Genomic DNA, 12,330 nt, shown 5'->3' on the forward strand with positions numbered 1-12,330 from the left:
CCGACTGTTGTGCCACCCGCCAGGGTGAGGCTGACAACAGCTAAGTCCAGCCTCAGGCGCAACAGGAAGCTCCGCCTCGCCCGACCTTGCGCCTCGGCCTCAGAAGGAGGTCTCCGCCTCGCCTGACCCTAGGGCTCGGCCCCCGCCTCGGCCTCGGAAGGTGGTCTCTGCCTCGCCCGACCCCAGGGCTCGGCCTCAACCTCGGCCTCGGAGGATGGTCTCCGCCTCGCCCGACCACAGGGCTCGGCCTCAACCTCGACCTCAGAAGGAATCGTGTCCTCACCCCACCCCAGCCTCAGCCTCAGGAGGAGTCTCCGCCTCGTCCGACCTTGGGCTCGGACCGACCACGCCATAGGGGGACATCATTACCCTACCCCTAGCTAGCTCAGGCTATGGGGAACAAGACCGGCGTCCCATCTGGCTCGCCCCGGTAAACAAGTAATGATGGCACCCCGCGTGCGTCCATGACGACGGCGGTTCTCAACCCCCTACGAAAGCAAGGAGACGTCAGCAAGTCTCGGCAGCCCCGACAGCTGTGCTTCTACAGGGCTCAAGCGCTCCTCCGACGGCCACGACACCGCATGCATAGGGCTCTAGCACCTATCCGACAGTCACGTTGGCAAGTACATAGGGCTCTAGCTCCTCTCTGCTGGACGCGTAAGCATATTGCTACACCCCCATTGTACACCTAGACCCTCTCCTTGCATCTATAAAAGGAAGGTCCAGGGCCCTCATACGGGAGGGTGGTCGCGCGGGAGGACGGGTCGACGAACAGGCTCGCATGCTCTCTCTCTCTCTCTCCCTCGCGAATGCTTGTAACCCCTACTGCAAGCGCATCCGCCCTGGGCGCAGGATAACACGAGTCGCGGTTCTCCCCCTTGTGTTCCATCTCGCGTCGACCCATCTGGCCTGGGACATGCAGCGATAATTTTTACTCGTCGGTCCAGGGACCCCCCGGGGTCGAAACGCCGACAGTTGGCGCGCCAGGTAGGGGCCTACTGCGTGTTGACGAACAACTTCCCGTCGAGCTCCAGATGGGTAGTCTCCAGCAACCTCTTTAGCCTCGAGTTCATGTCCCTCGACGGCAGCTACGACATGGTACTCCTTCCTCCGCAGCACGACAGCGACAACGGCGGCCGTTAGCCCGCTCGGCGGCGGCGGACTCGACGACGTCTTCCCCCCGTGGTGAAAGAGCAGCATCCGGGTCTGTCCTGCCACCTTCCTCGCCGCAAGAGGAGGAGGCGGGGCAACTGTGGCCAAGCAGGAGGTGGCACCTCGTCGGCTGTCGAGCGAGTCGACGACGCCGGCACCCCAGCGGGGGACGTGTCAGGCGTTGACCTCGCGCCCGAGACGACGGCGAGTGTCGTTTCCCCGCAACGTGCCAACCCCAAGCAGACAGATGACACCAGCACTCTCGCGGAGGACTTGCTGGGAGTTAGCCTCGTACCTGAGGTAACGGTGCAGTCCATCCCCTGTGCGACTTCGTCACCGTCCGTCGATCAAGAGGTACCGTCCGTTTTCCACCCTGTGCCTTTTAGATTCAGCTTTGATCCACCAAGCGACCCCGCTTCAGTGGACGCTTTCATAAAGGTATATCCTAACCTTCCGGGGTACCATATGTAGTCAACCTGGGACCGACTGACAGCCGTCTCGACCTACGGGCCCCCGGGTTCCGAGGAAGAAGACGAGCCCGACTCTGGTTGGGATTTCTCCGGGCTCGGTAATCCTAGTGCCTTGCGAGACTTCATGGCCGCATCTGACTACTGCCTATCCGATTGCTCCGATGATGGCCACAGCCTTGACAACGAGGGATGTGGCCCAAGTCGCGAATGATTCCACGTTGATCTAGGGGGTCTCGACGAAGGCAACCACCTTGGTATGCCGGAGGACGACGATCCCCCTAGGCCTACGCCTCGCGTTGACATCCTGCGGGAGCTAGCTGTGGTCCTAGTCCCTACAGGGGGTCAGGACACACAGCTCGAGCAAATCTACGAGATGCAGGCCAAGCTCGACGAGGAAGTAGGACAACTTGTGCAGCTCCGGCAAAACATCGAGCAGGAGTGGGCAGGTCGAGCACTTGCCGGAGAAGCGCGTCATCAGGCCCAAGATGTCCAGCACCGCATCGCTGACGATGCCAGGGCAAGGCTGCCCCCGGCCTCCAGCGGGGTCGGCCAGAATCTGGCTGCAGCGGCAAAACTACTCCGAGCAATGCCGGAGCCATCCACCGCCGAGGGGCGGCGTATCCAGGGAGAACTCAAGAATCTCCTGGAGGATGTTGCGGTACGACGGGCCGAGAGCTCTGCCTCCCGAAGGCAAGGGTGCCCCCCGGAGCATCGCGCAGCGACTTCCCGATTCATGCGGGAAGCCTCGGTCCACACCGGGCGCACGCGGGACGCAACGCCTGCAGCCCCGGGTCGCCTCAGCAACGAGCACCACCGCCGCGACCGTCGAGCCCGCCTCGACAAGAAGGTGCGCCGAGGCTACCACCCCAGGCATGGGGGACGCTACGATAGCGGGGAGGATCGGAGCCCCTCGCTCGAACCACCCGGTCCACAAGCTTTCAGCCGGGCCATACGACGGGCGCCGTTCCCGACCCGGTTCCGAGCCCCGACTACCATCACTAAGTACTCGGGGGAAACAAGGTCGGAACTGTGGCTTGCGGACTACCGGCTGGCCTGCCAGCTGGGTGGAACGGACGATGACAACCTCATCATCCGCAACCTCCCCCTGTTCCTCTCTGACGCCGCCCGAGCCTGGCTGGAGCTTCTGCCTCCTGCGCAGATCTCCAACTGGGACGACCTGGTCAGAGCCTTCGCTGGAAACTTCCAGGGCACATACGTGCGCCCTGAGAACTCTTGGGATCTCTGAAGCTGTCGCCAGCAGCCAGGGGAATCCCTGCGAGACTACATCCGGCGATTTTCGAAGCAGCGCACCGAGCTGCCCAACATCACCGACTCGGATGTCATCGGGGCGTTCCTCGCCGGCACCACTTGCCGCGACCTGGTGAGCAAGCTGGGTTGCAAGACTCCCACCAAGGCGAGCGAGATGATGGACATCGCCACCAAGTTCGCCTCTGGTCAGGAGGCGATCGAAGTCATCTTCCGTAAGGACAAGCAGCCACAGGGACGCCAACAGGAAGACGTCCCCGAGGCGTCCGCCCAGCGCGGCACGAAGAAGAAGGTCAAGAAGGAGTCGCAAGCGAAACGCGACGCCGCTGACGCAGATCTTGTCGCTGCCGCCGAGCACAGGAACCCTCGGAAGCCTCCCGGAGGGGCCAACCTGTTCGACAAGATGCTCAAGGAGTCGTGTCCCTATCACCAGGGTCCCGTCAAGCACACCCTTGAGGAATGCGTCATGCTTCGGCGCTACTTCCATAAGGTCGAGCCCCCGGTGGAAGGTGGCAAAGGCCAAGACAACGACAAGAAGGAGGGCGACAAGGCAGAAGAGTTCCCTGAGGTCCACGGCTGTTTCATGATCTACGGTGGGCAAGTGGCGAACGCCTCAGCTCGGCACCGCAAGTAGGAGCGCCGGGAAGTCTGCTCGGTAAGGGTGGTGGCACCAGTCTACCTAGACTGGTCCGACAAGCCCATCACCTTCGACCGAGGCGACCACCCCGACTGCGTGCCGAGCCCAGGAAAGTACCCGCTCGTCGTCGACCCTGTCATCGGCAACGTCAGGCTCACCAAGGTCCTCATGGACGGAGGCAGTAGCCTCAACATCATCTACGCCGAGACCCTCGGGCTCTTGCAAATCGATCTGTCCACGATCCGGACCAGTGTGACGCCCTTTCACGGGATCATCCCCGGGAAGCGCATCTAGCCCTTTGGACAACTCAATCTGCCCGTCTGCTTCGGGACTCCCTCCAACTTCCGAAAGGAAACCCTCACGTTCGAGGTGGTCGGGTTCCGAGGAACCTACCATGCAGTGCTGGGGAGACCATGCTACGCCAAGTTCATGGTCGTCCCCAACTACACCTACCTCAAGCTCAAGATGTCGGGCCCCAACGGGGTCATCACCGTTGGATCCACATACCGACACGCGTACGAATGCGACGTGGAGTGCGTGGAGTACGCTGAGGCCCTCGCCGAATCTGAGGCCCTCATCGCCAACCTGGAGTGCCTCTCCCAGGAGGTGCCTGATGCGAAGCGCCACGCGGGCAACTTCGAGCCAGCGGAGGCGGTTAAGTCCGTCTGTCACACCCGGTTTTAGAAGGCAAACCGAATGCGAACCATGTACGTGCCAGGATCAGTTATTCACGTACACAGCAGTTACATAATATGGACATCATCACACAGTGCTCAAAATAGTATTAATAAGGGAAATAGTCGATTACATCATACGTCTGAGACGTCCATATAGTTCTTACAATAAATCAAAGTGCGGAAAAGAAACGTAGATAACGCGGCCTTCACAGGCAGCCGACTGGGGGTTGCCGCTAACCCACGCCTAGAACTCGTCGTAATCTTGGAACTCCTGGAAGTCTCCTTCCACGGCTTCATCTTCTCCTGAGCAGTGGTTGCAATGCTGACAACCTGGGGGGGGTTTGGTGTGTAGAGCAAGGGTGAGTACACATCAACATACTCAGCAAGTATCCTGTTTGGCTGTAGTGGACTAGCTTTATGTGGGGATAAGTCAAGCAGTTGCTTTTAGTTGGTCAGGTTATTACTTACTAGTAGAAAGCCAGGTTTTAACATTAACCCAAGTTATTAGCCCAATGCATCCTTTCCAAACGGAAAGAATACCACTTACCAATACCATAATCGGAATCAGAACCATCAATCTCATTGTCACCTGTACCAAAGTATCTCTGATCAAGTATCACTAATCTCTGGAGCTCCCTTGGCCGCTCATAACCGTGAGCACGGCTGATATATCAGTTTCATAACACTCTGCAGAGGTTGTGCACTTTACCCACAAGCCGTGATTCCCTCTCTGGCCCGGGCTTGCAAGACCCTTATTCACTCCCGAGGTGAATGGCCAGGGATTCACTACGAAGCCTTTACAAAGATTCCCTGGGACTGTAGCCACCCGTTAGGTTTCCTAAATGCACCGCACTCCTCCCCAAGGGGCGAACCCAAACTTGGCAGAGCGAGCCGCATACACCGAGCCCCATTGACGGCACGACGGCTAAGTGAACTACATCCCGGATCCTCTAATTATTCAGCTAAGGGCACCCCATTCCACCCTTATGGTTGCACTGTTTTCCCGGGCGGTCATCCATAGAACAGGTCCTTACGGAGAGGCACTCGAGAAACCGCTCGAGCCCCCTTGATAACCACAAGCATACATCATCATAAGATAAGGGAAAACAGCGTATCATAGATAATCTCATCATGTTCATTGATTATAGTTGAGCGATAGCATAAAGCTAAACAGTAATAATCCAACCCAAATAGGTGAACAAGGACATGGATAACAAAAGCTAGTCAATCCTTAGGCATAAATGTGTAAAGCGGGAGGTGAATTAAATAATGAATAGGACATAGATAGGTCAAAGGACACTTGCCTCCACCAAACGACTGCTGCTCAGGGGCTTCTCCTGCGAGTTCCTCGGGCTCTTCGACCGAATCGTTCTCTATGCGATTGCAAACATACATACATCCATCCACATTTAATACAAAAGAACAGTACACCATACAAGGGAACAAATAAAGTAAGTATGCATCAAGTATGACATTCGATATCGCATTTGTTATGGTTAGAAAGAAACGGGAAAGGGTCTCGCAGGGGGTTAAATCTTATGCGCTAACGATCAATTACAATTGGTTCTTAACAAAAGAATTCTGTTACATATACACTAATGGAAACCTAATCATTTTAAGTTGATCAACATTGCACGAGATAAACAATTAACTACGTGAATCGATTAGCATAATGGAATTTTAAATTAAACTTCAGATTTCGATAACATTAACAATGATTAGCTACCTAAAATAAAATAGCTATGATCACAGAAAGTAAATAAAAAAAATAAATAAAATAAATAAAAAAAACAGAGGGGGGGGGCGGTTGAACCGGCCCTAGGGGCGGTTGAACCGGCCGGGGGCAGGGCGCGCAGGGGCGGCCGAGCCGGGGCGGCTGAGCCGGCCGAGCGGCCAGGGGGCGCGGCCAGGGGCCAGGCGGGCGGCCAGGGGCGCGGCCAGGCGGGCGGCCGAGCGGGCGGCCAGGGCGCGCGGCCAGGCGGGCGGCCGAGCGGGCGGCCAGGGCGCGCGGCCAGGCGGGCGGCCGAGCGGGCAGCCAGGGCGAGCCGGGGCGCGGCCGGGGGGCGCGGCCAGGGCCGGCCATGGCGGCCAAGGGGCCGGGCGGCGAGGGGAAAGGGGAGGGGGGGATGGGGAGGGAGGAGAGGGGGGGAGGGGGAGGGGGCTCACCGGCGACGGGGACGGGGCGGGGCGGGGCGGCCGGCGGCAGGGGCGGCCGAGGGCGGCGGTTGGGCAGGGGGCGGCGGCGGCTTAGGGCAGGGGTAGGGGCGGCGGTTTAGGGAGAGGGAGAGAAAATGAGAGGGAGGGAGAAAGAATTGGGGGAAAAAGGGGAGGTGGGGGGCGGCATGGGCCAATTGGGCCCAAGGGGGGGGGGGCGCCAGGGGCGGCTAGGCCGGCCGGGGTCGGCCCACGGCGCGGGAGAGAGAGAAAAAGAGGAGAGAGAAAGAGAAAGAGAAAAAGAAAGAAAAGATCTTCTCCTCATTTTCGAAATTCGATCTTTCTACATGAATGCATTTGCACTTTCAAAGCAATCAAAAGAAATGCAAGGTTCGGCATGGTGCATCAAACAACATAAAGTATTTAGGGTTTTCTTACACGGGAAATCCAAACCGAATCCCGCTAGAACTTTGGAAAAGGTCAAGGTTTAGCGAGGGGAAAAAGAAAAAGAAAAGGTAACGCCCGAATTTTGGCGAGTAAAGAAAAGAAAAAATTCAACTGCAAAATTCGGGGCGTTACAAACCTATCCCCCTTAAAAGAATCTCGCCCTCGAGATTCAGGGCTGGCTAGCAAAGAGCTCTGGGTACTTGGCCACTAGATCATCTTCACGCTCCCAGGTTGCTTCTTCCTCAGAGTGGTGATTCCATCTGACTTTGCACATTCTGATGGTCTTCCTTCGGGTGACTCTGTCTGCAATCTCAAGGATCTGAGCTGGCTTCTCAACATAGGTCAAGTCCTCCTGGACTTCCAGACCTTCCACTGGCAACTGCTCTTCCGGCACACGCAAGCACTTCTTCAACTGAGACACATGAAAGACATTATGCACAGCAGACAAATTCTCTGGCAAACTGAGCTGATAGGCCACTTCTCCTCGTCTTGCAAGAATCTGATACGGACCAATGTAGCGGGGTGCTAGCTTGCCTTTCACTCCGAATCTTCTGACTCCTCTGATCGGTGACACTTTCAGATAGACAAAGTCTCCGACTTCGAAACTCAGCTCTCTTCTTCTTGTGTCTGCATAGCTTCGCTGCCTCGATTGCGCTATCTTCAGATTCTCTCGAACCATCTTGATGTTCTCTTCGACTTCAAGCAAAATGTCTGGCCCAAACACTTGCTTTTCTCCAGGCTGATCCCATTGCAGCGGAGTTCTACAACTCCTTCCATAGAGCACCTGAAACGGTGACATCTTCAAACTGGCCTGATAACTGTTGTTATAGGAAAACTCTGCATAAGGCAATCGCTTGTCCCATCCGGACTGATCTTGCAACGCACAGGCTCTCAACATATCTTCGAGAATTTGGTTGGTCCTTTCAGTCTGGCCATCTTTCTGCGGGTGATAAGCTGAGCTGAAATTCAGATGCGTGCCCAAAGCTTCATGCAACTGCTGCCAGAAATGAGAGGTGAACTGCGTTCCTCTGTCTGACACTATCTTCTTTGGCACACCATGAAGACAAACGATCCGAGACATATACAACTCTGCCAATACTGCACTGCTGTAGTTGGTCTTGACAGGTATGAAGTGGGCTGACTTGGTCAAACGGTCCACTACTACCCAAATGGAATCGTAGCCGGCTCGAGTGCGAGGCAATCCGACTATGAAATCCATACCAATTTCATCCCATTTCCACTGAGGGATCTGCAACGGTTGCAACAATCCAGCAGGTCTCTGGTGTTCTGCCTTAATTCTTCGGCAACTATCGCACATAGCCACATGCTCTGCGATTTCTCTCTTCATTCCGTACCACCAGAATTTCTTCTTCAGATCCTGATACATCTTCTCACTGCCAGGGTGAATCGAATAAGCTGTCTCATGAGCTTCCTTGAGGATCAACTCTCGAATAGACTGGACATTGGGAACACACAAGCGGTCTTTGAACCATATCACGCCTTCTGCATCTTCTCGAAAATCTTTGCCTTTGCCTTCCAGAATCAGACGCCGGATCTCACTGATCTTCTCATCATTCTTCTGCGCTTCTTTGATTTCGCGCTCCAAAGTAGGTTCCAACTCAACTGTGACTCCTCGCGAATTGTTCAGAAATCCGAGACTCAACCTGTCAAACTCTTTGGCCAACTCATAAGGCATCGGACGAGCGACCATCAAATTGACTTGACTCTTTCTGCTCAAAGCATCTGCCACTACGTTTGCTTTGCCTGGATGGTAATGAATCTCCAACTCATAATCTTTGATCAACTCTAACCATCTTCGTTGCCTCATGTTCAACTCTGACTGAGTGAATATGTATTTCAGACTCTTGTGGTCTGTGTAAACATCGCATTTCTGTCCATACAGATAGTGCCTCCATGTCTTCAGTGCGTGAACCACTGCTGCCAACTCTAGATCATGGATTGGGTAATTCTTCTCATGAACCTTCAGCTGTCGGGACGAGTAAGCCACAACTCTTCCCTCTTGCATCAACACGCATCCCAAACCTGTGTAACAAGCATCACAATACACCGAGAAGGGCTTGTGCACATCAGGCAAGACTAGGACAGGCGCTGTTGTCAACTTCTCTTTCAGCGCTTCAAAGGCCTCTTGGCATTTCTGGGTCCACTTGAACTCAACCTTGTTGCCTAGCAACGCTGTCATTGGCTTCGCAATCTTCGAAAACCCTTCAATGAATCGCCGATAATATCCGGCCATTCCAATGAAGCTCTTGATTCCTCTAGCATCTGTTGGCGCTTTCCAGTTCAAAATGTCTGCCACTTTCTTCGGATCCACAGCCAATCCTTCTTTGTTGATTATATGACCCAAGAACAGGACTTCACTGATCCAGAACTCACACTTGCTCAACTTTGCATACAACTGATGCTCTCGCAATCTCTGCAATACCATCCTCAAATGATCTGCATGCTCTTCTTCGCTTTGAGAATAAACCAGAATGTCATCAATGAATACCACCACAAACTTATCAAGGTAATCCATGAATACACTGTTCATCAGATTCATGAAGAACGCTGGTGCATTGGTCAAACCAAAAGACATCACTGTGAACTCATACAAACCATACTTGGAAATGAATGCCGTCTTCGGAATGTCCGAAGGTCGGATTCTGAGCTGATGATAACCTGATCTCAGATCAATCTTGGAGAACACACTGGCTCCTCTCAACTGGTCGAACAGATCTTCTATTCTGGGCAAGGGATACTTGTTCTTGATCGTGACCTCATTCAAAGCTCGATAATCGATACACATCCTCTTGGTGCCATCTTTCTTCTCCACGAATAGGACAGGGGCGGCCCAAGGCGAGGTGCTTGGCCGGATGTAACCTTTCTCTGACAGCTCATCAATTTGCTTCTTAAGTTCATCCAACTCCGGTCCAGATATTCTGTAAGCTCTCTTAAAGATGGGGGCGGTTCCAGGAAGAAGCTCTATAGCAAACTCAACTTTCCGCTCTGGTGGCATACCCGGTAAATCCTTTGGAAACACATCTGGGAACTCGGACACAACCTTGATCATCTCAATTGGGTCTGCTTCACTGCTATCGACGGCCATCTGATAACAACTTCCTTTCTCCGGCTCAGACGGGAATAACTCGGTCACCACTTCCTCTCCTAGTGGAGACACCAACCTGATTGTCCTTTTATCACAGCTGATAACTGCCTGATACTTATCTAGCCAATTCATCCCTAGGATGACATCTATTCCCTGAGTACCCATTACTATAAGGTTGGCGGGAAACGCTATCCCCCTTATTTTCACAATTATATTCAAACAAATGCTATCGGCTCGAATTCTACCACCGGCTGAGTCAATTTGAATGGGGGTTGACATGGTAGTAATTGGAAGATTATGTGCTTCTACCCATGATGCAGTAATGAAAGAATGTGTTGCTCCAGTATCAAATAACACTTCTGCAATATGGGAGTCGACTGGGAACATACCTACTATCATGCCGGGGGTCTCCTGAACTGCTTCAACTTCCAAATGGTTCAGCCTTCCATGATTATAGCGCTGTTGAGGGCGGTTGCCTGCTCCAGGCTGAGGCACATTCTGCTTCGCTGGGGCATTGGGGCCTGACTGCTGCTGGGCTGCCTTCTTCGGACATTGCATCACCCAGTGGCCTTGCTCTCCACAGTGGAAACACGCCCTGTTTCCAACCTGAGCTGGTGCTGCCTGACTGTTCTGCTGGTTTGCTGGGGCAGGAAGACGGGGTGCTTGCTGATTCTGCCTCGGAAACTGACCTCCTGACTGGTTGCTCTGACGGTTCTGATACTGATTCTGAGGGTACTGCCTTTGGAACTGCTGATGCTGCTGAGGTGGACGCTGGTTCTGCCTGAACTGCTGAGGTTGATTGCCTGAAAAACGAGGGCGGCTGCTGCTTCCAGGCTGGGGTCCACTGATCTTGCGCTTACGATCTTCCATCTCCTTACGCTTCCTTTCTGTCATGATCGCTCTATCAATCAGGTGCTGGAATGTCGGGAAGGTGTGATTCATCAGTTGGTACTGCAGAGGGTCAACCAAGCCTCTCAAGAAACGGTACTGTCGCTTGGCGTCGGTGTTGACATCTTCAGGAGCATAGCGAGACAATTGCAGAAACTTGTCTCGGTACTCACTGACAGACGATGGCCCTTGCTTGAGGGCCAGGAACTCCTCCTTCACAGTCATCAGACCTGCGGGAACATGGTACTGACGAAAACTACCTCTGAATTCTTCCCAAGTGATGGTGTCAGGATGGGCATGGGTGGCGAGGTAAGACTCCCACCATGACTGGGCTGCTCCTCTCAACAGACGGGGACCATACAGAACTTTCTCCCTGTCATCGCACTGAGCGGTATGCAACTCCCGCTCCACAGTGCGCAGCCAATCTTCAGCATCCATAGGGTCAGAAGAATGAGCGAACGTTGGTGGATGACCTCTCATGAATTCAGCACGCTTGTCTCTAGGCATCTGAGGCATCTGAGGCTGGGGTGGTGCTTGCTGCTGCTGCTGCTGCTGCTGAATGGCGGCCAAAGTCTGACCGATGGCTTGAACTGCCTGAGTCTGCATCAGAAACATCTGCTCGATGGACATCGGGGGCGGGGGCGGCAGGTGCTGCTGCTGGGGCACCTCCTCCTGTTGAGCGGCTCGCTCCTGCTGAGCACGCCTTCCTCCTCTACGCCTATTCTCTGACATCTGCAGAATGCAACCACACATCAGAACTGATCCGGCAGATCTTGCAGCATAAGAAAAGAGTATAGAATTCTTCAACAGCACTGAACAGATGAGCATCTTCACTGATCTCCAACACAGACCACACAGCTTCTCAGATAGAAAGGAAAGTGGAAATAAAGGGGTTTCCCAACTATATAACTAACTCCATTATCATAATATGTAAACCAAAATGCAGGGGATACCCACACTCTGGTGACAATCATTACAAAGATCCAAACCAAACATAGTTCATCATGACAAACATAGATGCACAGGATATAGCAAACTACCCTGTCTAACTAAGACTAACTAAAACTGAGACTAACGCTAAGACTGAAGCTTCTATGTATATATATTTCGTATTAATTACAAGATCCAACTCTAACGAGCTATGGTTCTAGAGTTATCTTGGTCTTGCAGGCGGGATTGCCATAAGACTGGTGTCCACGCTGAGGTGAGCGGTACGGGTGCTGAGTCCCGACGGGAGCGGGGGAACCACCATCCAGATGACGACGTTCCGCGCGCTCAGCCCGCAGCAGGGCGATCTCAGCACGAGCCCTACTCAGCTCATCTAATGCATGGTCCAGCTCCGTGTTTAGCACGGCGGCTAGGTTGACTGTGCTGCTCAACCTAGGATTGCCCTCACCGACAGGTGAGACAATCACGCCTCCTGTGCTGCCAGATGGACGGCGGGGGTAATACTTTAGGTCAAGACCGTCAGCTGCCCCACCGAAAACCGAGCAGTAGTGCGAAAGCGCACGCCGTGCAGCATCTTGCATGGCT

Source organism: Zea mays, chromosome 2 (assembly GCF_902167145.1).
Source record: "Zea mays cultivar B73 chromosome 2, Zm-B73-REFERENCE-NAM-5.0, whole genome shotgun sequence".
NCBI classification, from domain to species: domain Eukaryota; kingdom Viridiplantae; phylum Streptophyta; class Magnoliopsida; order Poales; family Poaceae; genus Zea; species Zea mays.